This window comes from Lactuca serriola, chromosome 4 (genome assembly GCF_051521515.1).
Source record: "Lactuca serriola cultivar US96UC23 chromosome 4, Lser_US96UC23_V15, whole genome shotgun sequence".
NCBI lineage: Eukaryota > Viridiplantae > Streptophyta > Magnoliopsida > Asterales > Asteraceae > Lactuca > Lactuca serriola.
Window position 1 is genome coordinate 50,934,582 of NC_136411.1, and position 14,316 is coordinate 50,948,897.

A 14,316-nucleotide genomic window follows, 5' to 3' on the forward strand; every position below is an offset into this window, starting at 1 on the left:
AAACTTCAAGATTTTATGTTGTATAGGGATAATATACATACCATGGTTGATGGTGATGGAGGAGGACACTTGGTTGGAGGATAAAAGGAAAGGGGGATGAGAGAAGTGAGAGTGATGGTATTCCAACAAAATAGTAAATCTCCATTTTAAAGTTGTTTTAAGTCTTCTCATTTTTATCTGGATAACTACTTTTGCTCCAGAACCCTAATTTCTTCCAAACACCTTGCTTTTAGCATCATTTAGTTAGAGTCAGTAAAATTAAAAATTGATACAACTACATAATTCTAAAGCTACAAAATTGACGATCATACTTATATTTCATAGCCATGATTTACCTTACAAAGAAATCTATCTGAAGCTACGTAATACAAAAAGTGGATAAGAGCTTTGTTTGATTGCTATAAATTAAAAAACACTTTATTTAATTATATATCAATAATTAAAGAGATATAAAATTTTAATTAATAAAATTACTTTGTAATTAATATTTTTTCCGGAGGTGCTTTTTAATTGTGAAGGGCCGGAATTTTTATTTTTCCTTGTGCCTCATAATATCGCGGACCAGCCCTGGTTAAGGCGCTAGTTGTTTAAATTGAAGCTGTAGGTTCGATTATCGTTATTTATTTACACTTTGCTTTATTTTCCCAGCTTATAAGTCCATCCCACATCGTTACTAACATTGAAACTCAACCATTCTCACATGTTATATAAGTTCTCTATCTACATGCTTTATTTGATATCCACTTTGTGACCTACATTGAGCCAATGATTAAAACATACTTCAAATTCAGGTGTGTGTGTATATATATATATATATATACACACACACACACACACACAAAAGAAGACTTGAGGTGAGTTAAAAGTTCAATTGCGGTTGGTGTGTGGAACCGAAACTGAACTAGGGAAACTCAAGTAGAAACCGAAAATTGAAACACCAAATCGATGGGTTTGGGTTGGTTTGGTTTTAAAAGTTTGAAAACTGAGGTTGTCGGTTTTTGGTTTGATTTTAGGTCAAATTGATTCAAACCGACCCATACTCGCCCCTAATATGTTGGATGTGCTACAGTTTGAACCCTTGACCTCTTGCATCGAATTTCATTGTTCAACTACTAGACTCTGCAAGACATACATTTTTATAGTAACAATCAAAGTAATTTCGAAAATTAGAATTGTTTTACGAAATTGATGATGGTCTTTATGATATTCTTAATATATATTTTTTTCATGTTTTATCACCTCTTATTTTATGATTTTATTGATTAACCCCATTTTTTGCATTAGGAAGAAAAAAAATATGTAAATACCCCAATATTCTTTTATTGATACAACGAATAATGAATACCAAAACATAAAATTGGGCCCGGTAATGATAAGCTGAAATGCTTTCAAGTTTCAACAATTAAAATATGGGCCGAAACTGAATCACTTCGAAAACAACCCAATCAAATTACCATCTTGGCTTCACAATGAAAAACTATTGTCAAAAAGTGATTAATATCTTTTTGGTATGTCGACATAAAAATAAAAATAAAAAGATATGTTATATATGCAAAAAAATTATTTTGCATCGTTACAAGTAATCGTGGGGTCGAAAAATAAGTGGTATTAAAAGATTGACACGTTCTAAAAGTTCTAAAAGGACTATATATAGTTAGCTATGTGTTAAAATTTTCATTTAAAATAAGCCAAATAATAAAAACTTTTTCTATCATAAAAATATCTATGTTCTTCAAAAGTTTTTGCTATTAGAAATAACTATAGATGCAAAAAGATTGGTCTAGTATCATGTCTTTATGTGAGACATCATAAATCGTGTCTTATATGCTTTAGATATAGGGTCGATTGCATGTGCTATAATATTCATCTGTTCTAAATTTTTCCAAATGCCTAGAGCATTAAGAGGGAAAAAGTACTAGAACTGGATATGACTAATTTGATTAAGCAATTGTCGAGGACAATCTAAGGTTTACCAAAGATTGGTTGCTTAGGGACAATTGAAAGTATAATGTTAATTTTGGAAGGACCATATTGAGATATTTTGAAAAGAGGCAACTCTTGTTCAGGAGTGATAGTCAAAATGGGAATATGGAAATATTCCCGTGAGTGGAAGTTATTCATTAAATTTGTGTAAGATTAGGAACTTAATGCATGAAGGATGTTCAAAGCAATATACTTTGAATTTGAGACTTCGTTTCCATGGAGTGATCTCCGTTAGAATAGTCTATAATGTCTGTTGACAAGTCTTTGTGACTTTTTGCATAATCATTACAAGAGGATCAATGCATATAAGTTTAAAAACAGATTTAGGTAAATGCCAAGAATTTGAAATTCTTGCATTTGCAGTAAGGATTTGGGATTGTGAAATGAGAATCATTGAAATTATGTTCAATCGATCTATTTCACAAAGTACAGATCACACACAAACTTAGTGTGCATACTTGGTGTATGGCATAACTAATGTTTGGAAAAACAAAGTGTGCATACTTGGTGTATGGCATGCCTAGTGTTTAGAAAATATAGTGTACATGCTCGGAGCATGAGACAACTATTGTTTTAATTCAAGTATAAACTTGATAGTTTGAAACAGTATGCAATGAATAATGTGTAATCAATATGGTGATAAATAAAAGGTGTTCTATTTATATTCATAAGTTCTGAGACCATATTGGATTCGATTATACTTGTGTTTCACTTTGCATGTTTTGACTTCCAGAATAAGTAGGTCATTCTTCCTTAATAACTAAGTTATTCAAACCATCCACAGTCGGTCATATGTTGGAAGTAGATATGAATCAAGACTGTCATGAAGCTAGTTTGTAGATGTCCAAGGTAGTGGACATAGCAAGAGTTGTTACAACATTCATGAGTGCTCACAAGTTCTGAGTATTGGATTAAACCCACGCTCATTTGACTTGTAACGCCCGTGTTTCTGGGCTTGCCATTTTTAGCAATGTAATAGTCTAGGTTAACCTTTGTAACCCCAATTTGAAATAATAAAAATGTATTATTTGTGAATTATGTGAATTATGTGATTTATGTGTGTGTTCTTAATTATTATAATTTAATGAATTAAGAATAAAATAAGCGTCAAAATTAAAGTATTAGATATGCCCGATATCTTTGCATAAAGTTGTAGTGGTTGAAACAAGGATTCCGGAGATATAAGGAATGCCAAAATCCGAGTTATAATGAAGTTATGACCTGTCGAAGTTTCGCGACAGAACCGGCACGACGCCGAGTGACGTAAAATATGAATTTAAGATAGAGCGATATTTAGCCTTAGTGATCTAAACGAAAGTCGTAGATTTCGTTAAACCGAGAGCGTGCATAAAAGGAACGCCCAAATCTGACTTCGTATGAAGAAGTTATGATTTTTCTAAGTTTCGACTTAGCAGTATGCAGCCCGAATACTCGATTTGAGATCGAGCGGTTTTTAGCCAAAACAATCTAAATGAGAATCGAAGACCTCGTTGTTAGTAGCGAAACGATGAAAAGTTAGGCGAGAACGGACGTCAGACGAAGAAGTTATGAAGTTATAACGAAGTTTTTCTGTCCCGGACTTCTAAAAATAAATAATAAAAATAAAAGTCAAAATTAGCCGACGGAGTCTAAATGAAAGTTGTAGAGTATGGTCTGACCTTCGCGTGGATATAAAGAACGTCGAAAACGGAGCTCGTATGGGAAAGTTACGCAATTTAGAAGTTCGACGAGTCAATTACGCCCCGCGTAATTTGAGTACGCCCAGCATACTCAGTCGGATGCAAGTTGCCTGACCAATACTCGAGTGCCACAGATCGACGCATGCAGTGACGTCAAAGTACGCCCCGCGTAACCAAGTTACGCCCCGCGTACTGAGTACGCCCTGCGTAATTTGAGATTACGCCCCGCGTAATCCTAGACCCTCAGCCTATAAATAGAACTCAAAATCAGCCATTTTCTCTTGTTCAAACTCTTCCCTCTCTCTAAGTTTTGCCTCGATTTATCCTGAAGCCCCGGTATCATTCCCGAGCCCCGAAGCAAGATCCGAAGCCTCGAGGATCCCGAAGAGCGTTATTCCCGAGCCGAAGCTCTGCCCGCGAGGAGTTCGATTTTGGTGGAGATCTTCCAGATATATCGAAGTATACTACTTCTATAAGTCGTAGTGCTGTCGGATCATCTTCTGATCAAGTGAGTGTGTAGTTATTTTCATTCCAACGCAATATTATGAAGTATTTAATATAAAATATGTGCAACGTGTAAATATTTTGTGGTTATATGTGTGAATGTATATTCACTCTCTTCTATCTCATAGATCTGATATATTCTCTATGAAATACGTGTTATGTGTGTATGCCTCATCTGTTATGTGGAATATGTATTGATTAAAGCATGCTATACAGGTTTTTAAACAATGTATAAAAATGTATATTTTTATCTACTAATATGTTGGGTAGAACATGGGTAGATAATTGGTGTGAAATAAACAGATGAGAGGCCTCGATGTTATTGGTGTTATTCTAGTCATTCAGCAGAGTATGGATGATGACCACGGACTATTCTCGACTGTCCTGTGGAACACTAGCAGGCTCATTACCTGTAGGTGTTGTGAATGATGTGTTCACCGGTGTACTTTATCCCCTACATGGTTGCCTTTAGGGCACTTATTGTTGAGGAAGCCCCTCTGCAGTAATGTCCGTCCCGATGAAAATCCTGAATTAGGTTCCTTATAATAGAAGTTATTTTAGGGACGTAGAGTGAGGATAACGGGAATGGGTAATCGGGTTTTATTGTGGATTGGTGAAATTAAATATAATTATTTATTGTGGGTTGAAAACTCTATATGCTCACCAGGCTCCCAAGCCTGACCCACTCAGTTTATTTGTATTACAGGAAGTGGCGCAAGAGCTTAAGATGGGCGAATCATCAAGTTGTTTTGTTTACAAGTCCGTATATGTATATATTTGTTGAATGACTTGTAATGTTATCGTTTATGCTTTATAATCTGTATCGGAACATGACATCCCGACTTTTGATTATGAAATGAAATCATATTTCTATATGAAATGTTTTGATAAATATCTATTTTATCATGTTTTGTTTTTGGGAACAAATTCCGCATCTCTTTTAAAACTAAAAGGATTTACTCTGAAAATGTTTAAAAAACATAAATGAAATCGGTCTTTTCTGGCCGAGATTTTGGGGATGTCACATGACTCACTTCATGGATTTTATCCAAAGTGATAATGAGACAATAATATCTTATATTCTTCAAATCTATAGATATGGGTTGTTGTCTATGAGTTGGTTATACATTGATTGCACAAAACGCATTGGTAACTCGATGTTACAAAACGTGCCTTTGTGTATGATTCAACAAGTAGTAGAACAATCATATGAGTCGAATTACCCTTAAAGGGGTAAAAGCGATATCTGTGGACCCCTCTATGATTTAGTGATGACACCCTGAAGTGCTTGGCCAAGCCAGGACTGATTTGATTTGTTCAATTAGTCGGTCGTTATAAATCGGAAATCAGGAAACAACAAATGGACAGAGAGAATGATTATAATCCATGTCTCAGTCCAAGTGATATCTAGAATGGAGTAATATATGATCCCTTATCTAATGGACGCGTCATTGATTTGTTCAGAGTTCGACGGCAGCTTTTAAGAGCTACGATTGTTAGTCGGGTTTTGAAGTCATACGCATTAATAGTTTTAGACTTATCCAAGTGGGAGACTGTTGGATTAGTGTCTAAGTCCATAACTATAATTGGTATGTACTTGAACCGATTGGCCTGGTCCATTTGGGTTGCATGGCATCGAAACAATTTGGATAGACTTTTGTGAGAAAAGGGTAATTATGATTTGTTAATATATTATAAGTTCTAATATATTAATATGAAATCATATTATTTAATTAGTATTGCTCAAGAATTAATTTGGAATTAATTTTGTGATCAAACGGAGACTAATTAAATATATGGGGATTGATTGTGTAAATCATTCCTTCTTATATATGTGGGCTTATGATCCATAGTTCTTCATGTTGGGCTAAACCCATGGAGTAACCCATGGATACTCCATGGAGGTTTTAACCCATGGAGCATGAAGAATATGGAAAAGACATGAGTTACTTGGTGTAACCCTAATAGCCACAATATATACGGACCCCATGGCTCAAGAAATTGGCACTAGTGTGTGTACACATGAGGGCTAGCCGATTTGAGCATAGGAACCTTTTTTCTCTCAAGTTATTCCAAGATGTTAGTGATGTTGTGTGAACCATTTGAGGTGTCACACTTGAGGCACTAAGCTCTTAAGCTCCATGGAATCAAGCTACATGAGAAGGTATGTCTTCTAACTTGTTTATATTACCCAAGTATCAATGATTCTATGCTAGTTAGGATAATACCTTGGAAAGTTCAAGTTTGCATATATTATAGAGAAAACATATATCCAAGGTATTTAGCGTTTCATGTACACCATAGGAGTGTTAGAATGCTCAAAACCCTCCATTAGCATGTTAGATAGAGACTACAGAAAGCTCAGAGCCGACAGAAGAGCTATGCAGACCGACGACGTTCTGATATAAAGTTCCAGGTTGGGGACATGGTTTTATTGAAGGTGTCACCATGGAAAGGTGTGATACGCTTTAGGAAGCGGGGCAAGTTGGGACCCTGATTCATTGGACCATTTTGTGTGATTTCAAGGGTGGGCAAGGTGGCTTACCGGTTGGATCTGCCGGAGAAGCTCCGTCAGATTCATAGAACTTTCCATGTTTCTCAATTACGGAAGTGCTTGGTTGATGATACGGTGAAGGTACCGCTAGATGAAATTCAGGTCGACGAGCACCTTAACTACATAGAGAGATCGGTAGCAGTTCTTGATCGAAAGACAAAGGCCTTGTGCAACTAGGTGGTACCATTGTTTAAGGTTCAGTAGAAACATCGAAAGGGCTCTAAGGGGCCTTGGGAACTGAAGTTGGATATGAGGGAGCATTGTCCGAATCTGTTCACTTCGGCGGACTTCGAGGACGAAGTCTGATCCAATTAGGGGAGAATTGTTACACTCGAGTCATTTAAATTGTAAAGTTTGCAACTTTGGCCCTTACGTGGGGCGTACCTGGATGGTACGATGGGCGTAAGGGGCGTAAGGTGAAATGGCAGTGTTTTGGGAGTACGTTGGGCGTACTCCGTCTGGACATAAACCATAATCTTTAGGATTGGACCCTATATATTGAACCTTAAGTCCCATTTCCCCTTCCCATTTCCAGCCACCATCACTAGAAACATTCTCCATTGCTACATTTTGAAGCTTGAGAGTGTGTTTTTGTGTATTTCAAAGGAAGAAGAAGGTGGTGGTGAAGGTTGGAAGCTAGAAGCAAGCTTGGATCTGGAAGTCTTGCATCATCCTCAATTTCCAAAAGGTATAAAAATCATATATTGGTGATTAACTTGATAGATTTGTGTGTATGATGATATTATGAGTTTTTGTCCCCAAACTATAACTTTCTTGTGCATGGCATACTATAGAGCATATGGGTTGTCCTTTTGGATGTTTTTCTATGTCTAGAGTAATAAAAATAGGATATTGACTCTTGGTTCTTCCCCATGCATGAGTATGATTGTCTTAATGGCTTAAGTTGTTGGGGGGGGGGGGGGGGGGGTTAGCGTTAAGCACTTAATGGCCATGCAAGACCATAAAGTTGGAAACTTTATGGTCAAGGACAACATTTGGGACTTCTATCTATAATTTGGACGAAAAGGATTATGTATTAAGCACTTAACGATTTCGGAAAACATCCAACTGCGTACGTTGGGCATACCAGATGATACGTCGTGTGTACACAGTTAAGTCCCCGTTCTGGTCATGATTGAGTACGTTGCCCGTACGAGGTTGGGTCGACTCGGTTGGGTTAACTCGGTCGGGTTGTTGAGTTTAACCAATTTTGAATAAAAGAGTATTTAGGGTAATTTGGTATTAATTGAAGTTGGGCAATGATTTGAATAATAGGTGACGGCTAAAGCCGGTATTTAGAGCCGAGATTTATTTCAGCTTATGTTCGGACTGAGAGGTGAGTTCTCTCACTACGCTAATGGGTCTATGGCACCAAGGCCGACCCATTTATTGAATATATATATATATATATATATATATATATATATATATATCCTAGGATGTAGGATTGCTATGATAGTTCTATGTGTGATTTGTTTGTGTATATGTCGACATATGGAAAGTTGGGTTGAGGCCACATGCCAACAAACCCGAAATGGTTGGGTTGAGACTGGAAGACAACATATTTGATATGGTGAGGTTGGGGTCATGTGTAAACAAACCTGGATTGTTTTGTTGAGGCTACATGCTTACAAACCATGGAAATTTGGGTTGAGGTTTACTGCTCTGTGTTGTAAACCAACAAACTCGGTATGATTGGGTTGATGTCAAGGACCAACAAACCCTGTTTGCGTGTTTTGTATTGTATCTATATTTGTTTGTGTTGTGGAGTATTTTGTAAAGCTCTCTAAGCTTTGACTTACATTTTGGATTTCAATGTTTCAGGTACTTCTGATTAGCGGGGAAAAGCGAAGGTGTGATTGTACACATCATCCTGCAGATTATATTGATTAATAAAGGTTCTAAAAAGCTCGTTATGACTCCAACGCTTGTACCTTGCGCCAAGCTTTACTAAAATACTGCCTTAATTCATATATGTATATAAAAATGAATAATAGTAGAAAATACATATAAAAATATTAATTATATACAAAATTGTCGTCTTAAGTCATGCCTTACAAACGACGTGACTCGCCAAGACTCAGAAAAGCTTGATGCTTGACATTGCCGTAAAGTCACACCTTACTTTATTTTGAACCTTGATTAATACTTTGATTTGATATTTTGACTTATTATGATTTGTAAACAATGTTTTGGTAACTTGTGGATTTATGGATTTGTGTTTGAAAATGAAAAATTTTACTCTGATTTTTAGGGCTCTACACTATAACAACAATTGTTATATCTTCAACACGAAATACCATTTGTCTGTAATCACTTTATTATTTCTTCCAATCATCAACACATAATATCAATTATTAGTGCCACCTGAAGTATAACATACTTAAGTGAATGATGGAAAAATAAATAGCTCTATTATATAGATATCTAAAGTCTTGGTCAAGTCAAACTTCTTCAGCTCGATGAGATTAGAGGAACAGTTCCTTTTTCAGTGTCTAGTTTCTTCCACAATAGAAAAAAATTTAATCGTTATGGTCCTTTCTTGATTTTTGGGTTTATGATGTATTTCCCTTAACTGAACTATAAGTTTATTTGAGCACACAATCTCTCAGACTTTCCTTTTATTAATGATTGAACAGTTTTAAAGCATGTTCTACTGTTCTGAATGAATATCTTCTTTACTTGATAGACATCTAATATGTCTCATAATTATCCAAGACGTTCTGCAAGTCAAGGGCAATTATTCCAACATGATGTGAGACACATCAACATCATCACAATAATACTTCCATCAAAGCATCATGATTGGACCGACTGGTTGGAAGATGTTCAGGAATAGGATTTTCAGTATATATTATTTCTTTTATCCTTAAGGAAGAATCTCAATGTATTATACCAGTTATACAAATTATAACCATCTAATGTAACTATCTCTTGAAACTCAATAAGAGAGAGATCTAGCAGGGCGTAAAATACTAACAGTTATTTAAAGAATTGAACAGAATTTCATTTAGTACTTTCAATATTAATTTTTTAAAAAATTAATACCTTTTATTGTTTCTATAACATTAATTTAATAAAGTCTAGCATCCAAGTAACGAAACAAGTAAATGGTTAGGTGACCTTTATCTTATCCACTTAATCAAACTCGGTAGGTAGCGATTACCAATTGCATAAGATATAAGTCCTAGACAATGGGATCCTAAAAAATGTTGCTTATCTTGACATGTTTGAACACATCTATGCCTCAGACCTCTCATGCGTAGGTGACTTTTATCACACAAGATTCCATCAAAGTCTTCATACTTGAAAAAACTTGTAGCATAGCAACAAACTAGTGACTAGGTGACCCTTATGTCACTAGAAAATACAAAACTACCCCGAACATCATAAGACAATCCTAGTGGTTAGGTGACCCATCGCCCACTAAGACTGCACAAATGATGCTCGAGTGTTCTTCAAAAGGACGGAAATGACTTTCATTTGTAAGAAAATGATTTATGTACATGTTTTCCGAATATAGTTATAAAAAACATAGTCTCATGAATATTACATGCATCCAACAACTCATGTAACCTTTTTTTGAAAATCATAGCACTTGTTATAAGCTTCTTTAGCTACCAAATAAAACTTCATTTTATTTACCATTAGTTGCGATTAATTATAAACTAAAACTCGATATTTAAAGTTTAGTCGTAGAACGCTTAAGAACCAGTAATAGTCTTAATAAAATTTCATTTTTTATTTAAGACTTGGTATTTTCCATGAGTTCTAAAATCACAATTTTAAATCTCTCTTTAATAATAAAAATCTGATGACTTTGTGCATTTGTAGAATAAAAGTCATTTTATGTAACAACCCAAAAACAGTGGTAAAATTATCATTTTCCAAATACCCAAAAATACAACCAATTTGTCTCAAATCAACAAAAGTATAAAATATTCTCAACATCATAGTAAAAATCAAATTTCAATGCAGAATAAAATCAAGGGTATGTTGTCCGATCACGCTGGGGGATAGGGCTCAAAACACACAAAGAATCACTCAAGCCCTTCAAAGTTCACACTAAGGGGATAAGGTTTCGAGGTGAATGAATGGAGGGGTGGATGTTGCATATGGAGAGGGTCTCAAAAAGTCAAGGCCCTTAAATAGGGCTCACAACCCCACAATTAGGGTTTGAACCTTGCGTAGATATATCTATGCACCGCGTAGGGCAGTAAACCCTCGTAAAGACTTCTTGACCTGTGCCATGCGTAGGTGACTAGCCTACACCCTGCATAGGAACAATTTTCCTAAAAATTAAGCTTTAGAAAATTACAAAGAAATTTTGTCACACCCAGGATGGCAACGAAAATGTTGGGTTGTGTGACGTTAGAGTGTTGGATCTCAGGCCAAAGACATACATTGAGTAAAACACTAATATATTAAACAATGTTTCTATTTATTTATTGACTAAAATATGTTACACAATTGTTCAAGGTACAAATAGGTTACGAAAGCAAAGTACAAAAAGTAAAGCACATGCACTTCAAGTTGCATTACCGGGGTTACCTTCTCCTGCATTCGGGTTCATTCTCCTAAGAATACATGCGGTTTTTGAAAGGTCAACATAATGTTGGTGAGTCCACAGGTTTAATTATTATTAAACGTGGAGTGGTTATTTTTATTATCTCGTTTATGCTAAACTCACTTCATTGAGTTTGTGTGTTCTTTCGCTACTTTCTTAGGTTATATCCTAGAAGTATTCTAAGACAGTTAGTGTTAGTTTAACAAATTTATGATGAGTTCCTATAATCTAGCTCTGCCTATTGATCCCGAAAACCATGACGCTTCATCAGGCGTCGAAAATGTGTTTAGAAAATTATGTTTGTTTCGAATTGCTGTCAGGTTGTAGCTCGCAACCACAGGTAGGAGTGTCAATCCTATATAGATCTATCCATATCTCTCCCGCTCACTTAATATTTAACAATTAAAGGTCGGGAGCTAGATGAATATCTTACATCGTGTTGATGAATCGTGTCTCATCTAACTCTTGTTATATGGGGGCCTCCCTTAGTTGGCCGTGTTGTTATTGTATTCATAGTTAATACTTATTATCTATATCATTTATCTTATATATATATATATATATGTATTTGAGTTGGTGTATTTTGCATATTCGAGTATTTGGGCAGAGTAACCACCAGGTACTAAGCTTATCAAAAGGTGGCTAGAGTATTTGTGTTTCCTTGCAACTAACTAACGTATCGACTAGAGATCATCCTTGTTAGTGTGTTTAGTGTAGACGAGTATTTGGGCAGAGTAACACTAGGTACTAAGCTTTATCCAAAGGGTGGCTATAATAGTGTTCAGTGTTTCAATGTTTCCTAGCAACTTGGCAGCGTATCGACTAGGTATAATCTTATCTATCAGTATGAATCAGTATAAAAACTAGGCATAATATTAGCAAAAATGTTTGGGAACAGTATCTATCGGGCATAATATCATGCTAATGTTATGAGAGTAGTTATCTAATTATAATTAGTAATAACTACGTGATAGATGCATTTTAACATGTATCCCCCCGAAAGAGTATGGGAAATAGGGCCGTGAAGTCACCTGTAAGTTATGAAAATGTTGTTGTAGGGTAGAAACCACAAGTTAGTACTTCGAGAGGCGCTAGGAACAGTGGCACGTGAATAAAGGCAAAGAGAGAACGGATGAGATGGGTAAGGAAATTGTTCAGCAAAATCTTGCTACTTATAGCAAGTTTTGGAGTGCGCGCCACACAAATGCATGTGAACCGTAGGATGATGCCATGTGTCGTCCTCTCCGCAAGCCATGTCGCTCCGTGTCCAGATGTATCGACTGTCAGGTGTGCGCGACGCACTGCGCGCGTGACGGTAAAAATCCATCTTTGAAATTTCGTAACTCTCGCACATGAACTCCATTTTCAACGGCTCTTATATATCTGTGTAGGTCTCGTTTTCCTCTACAACATTCCTTTTGGTCGTTTTAGCTAGTTTTAACATTAGTTTTTCGAATAGTTTTTATTGTTGTTTTGATTTTATAAAAATCATAATTCTCTCATATGGATTCCATTTTAGGCATTCTTTGCCTCATAATTCCTACTTTAAGTAGTAATATGATTGCCTAGTTTATGACTTTTTCCAAAAGTCAACCATACTCCTTGTAGTTTTCGTTGTTGTAAGTTTTTAAGTACATTAAATATTTATTTACTATAAAAGTTATATCCCAACCATATGGAATCAGATTCTTGCGAAATTTATTTTTCTAGAATCGTGGTAACTTATAGAGTCTAAATAAGTTAACATGTTCTCAAGTGAAGTGACTTTTTGCGCACTTATTTTTTAGCCTAAATGTTGAAGTAATTAAGGATGAAAAATTCGAATATATTAAAATATACCAGATTGTTACAACGTTGTCCTAATTATAGTTTTGTGTTCTATCATTAAATACTAACGGCGGTAGGTGACATATTTTTCGGGTTGTCACAATTGTACCTAAGGAGACGAGTGTTACATTTTATTTAATAAAATTAGTTTTATACATCTAATGATAAAACTAATATTCTGATAAACCAAAACTTCGGTGATGACACTTATGTTTTAAATCTCATTTTGGCATGCATAAAACATAATATTAACATGTTGCGTTATGTTTAAAAACTAATATCATATATCAAGTTTTTACGTAAAAAAATCACTAGTTTTATTATTTGTCGTTATTTCGCTATAAACCAATTTTAGTCTTTTTAATAAAAACTCATTATTTATTATAAATACATCGAGTTTATATAACATTTAAACACGTTTTAAACCATTTCAAATATCTTAAAGTTAGCTATTTATAAGTTTTACTATAAAACTATTTTTAGCAAAAAAATAGATTTTTACCCGGTAACCGGTAAAAACGTTTTTGTAAATAGTCATTCATAAACATCTTATGTTACCTTTTAAATATTTTTTTTCAAACTTCAAGTGATATTATCTTTTGTTAAAATGTTATTTAGCTTGCAAAAACCATTTTTATACATCAAACATAACATATAACAATCATAAAATAAACATCACATGCATGTAAAATATGTATAAACCAAGTCATGTCTATTAATAATTTTTGTGAGCCATCAAAAGAATTATTAAGTATTTTCTAAAGGACTTAAGGGACACTTCAAAAGTTCTTCAAACTCCCACTTTCCATGACAACTCTTGCTTGCAAAAGAACTTCAATTCTTCATGTTGTAAAGGTTGTAACACTTAAACCAATAAGACTATAATTAAGCCCAAAACCAAGAGTAGAAGCTCTTGGTAGGGATTATAGTCTTAAGTGGTTAAGTCATCTTCAGAATGCTCATTTCTTCATCTTGTTACATTTGAAAAGAAATACAACTAGTCTAACTAATTTATTACAACAAATAAACAAATAAAAAAAATGTCTATTTATCTATTACATCTTATGAATAAATAAATATCAACCAAACGCAACACAAATGTCTATATGGCTTGTTTATATACAACAACATATCAAATATAATAACAAACTACTCTTTGTTTTTTCTAGGGCAAATTTTATATAACCAAAATGCATGAAAAG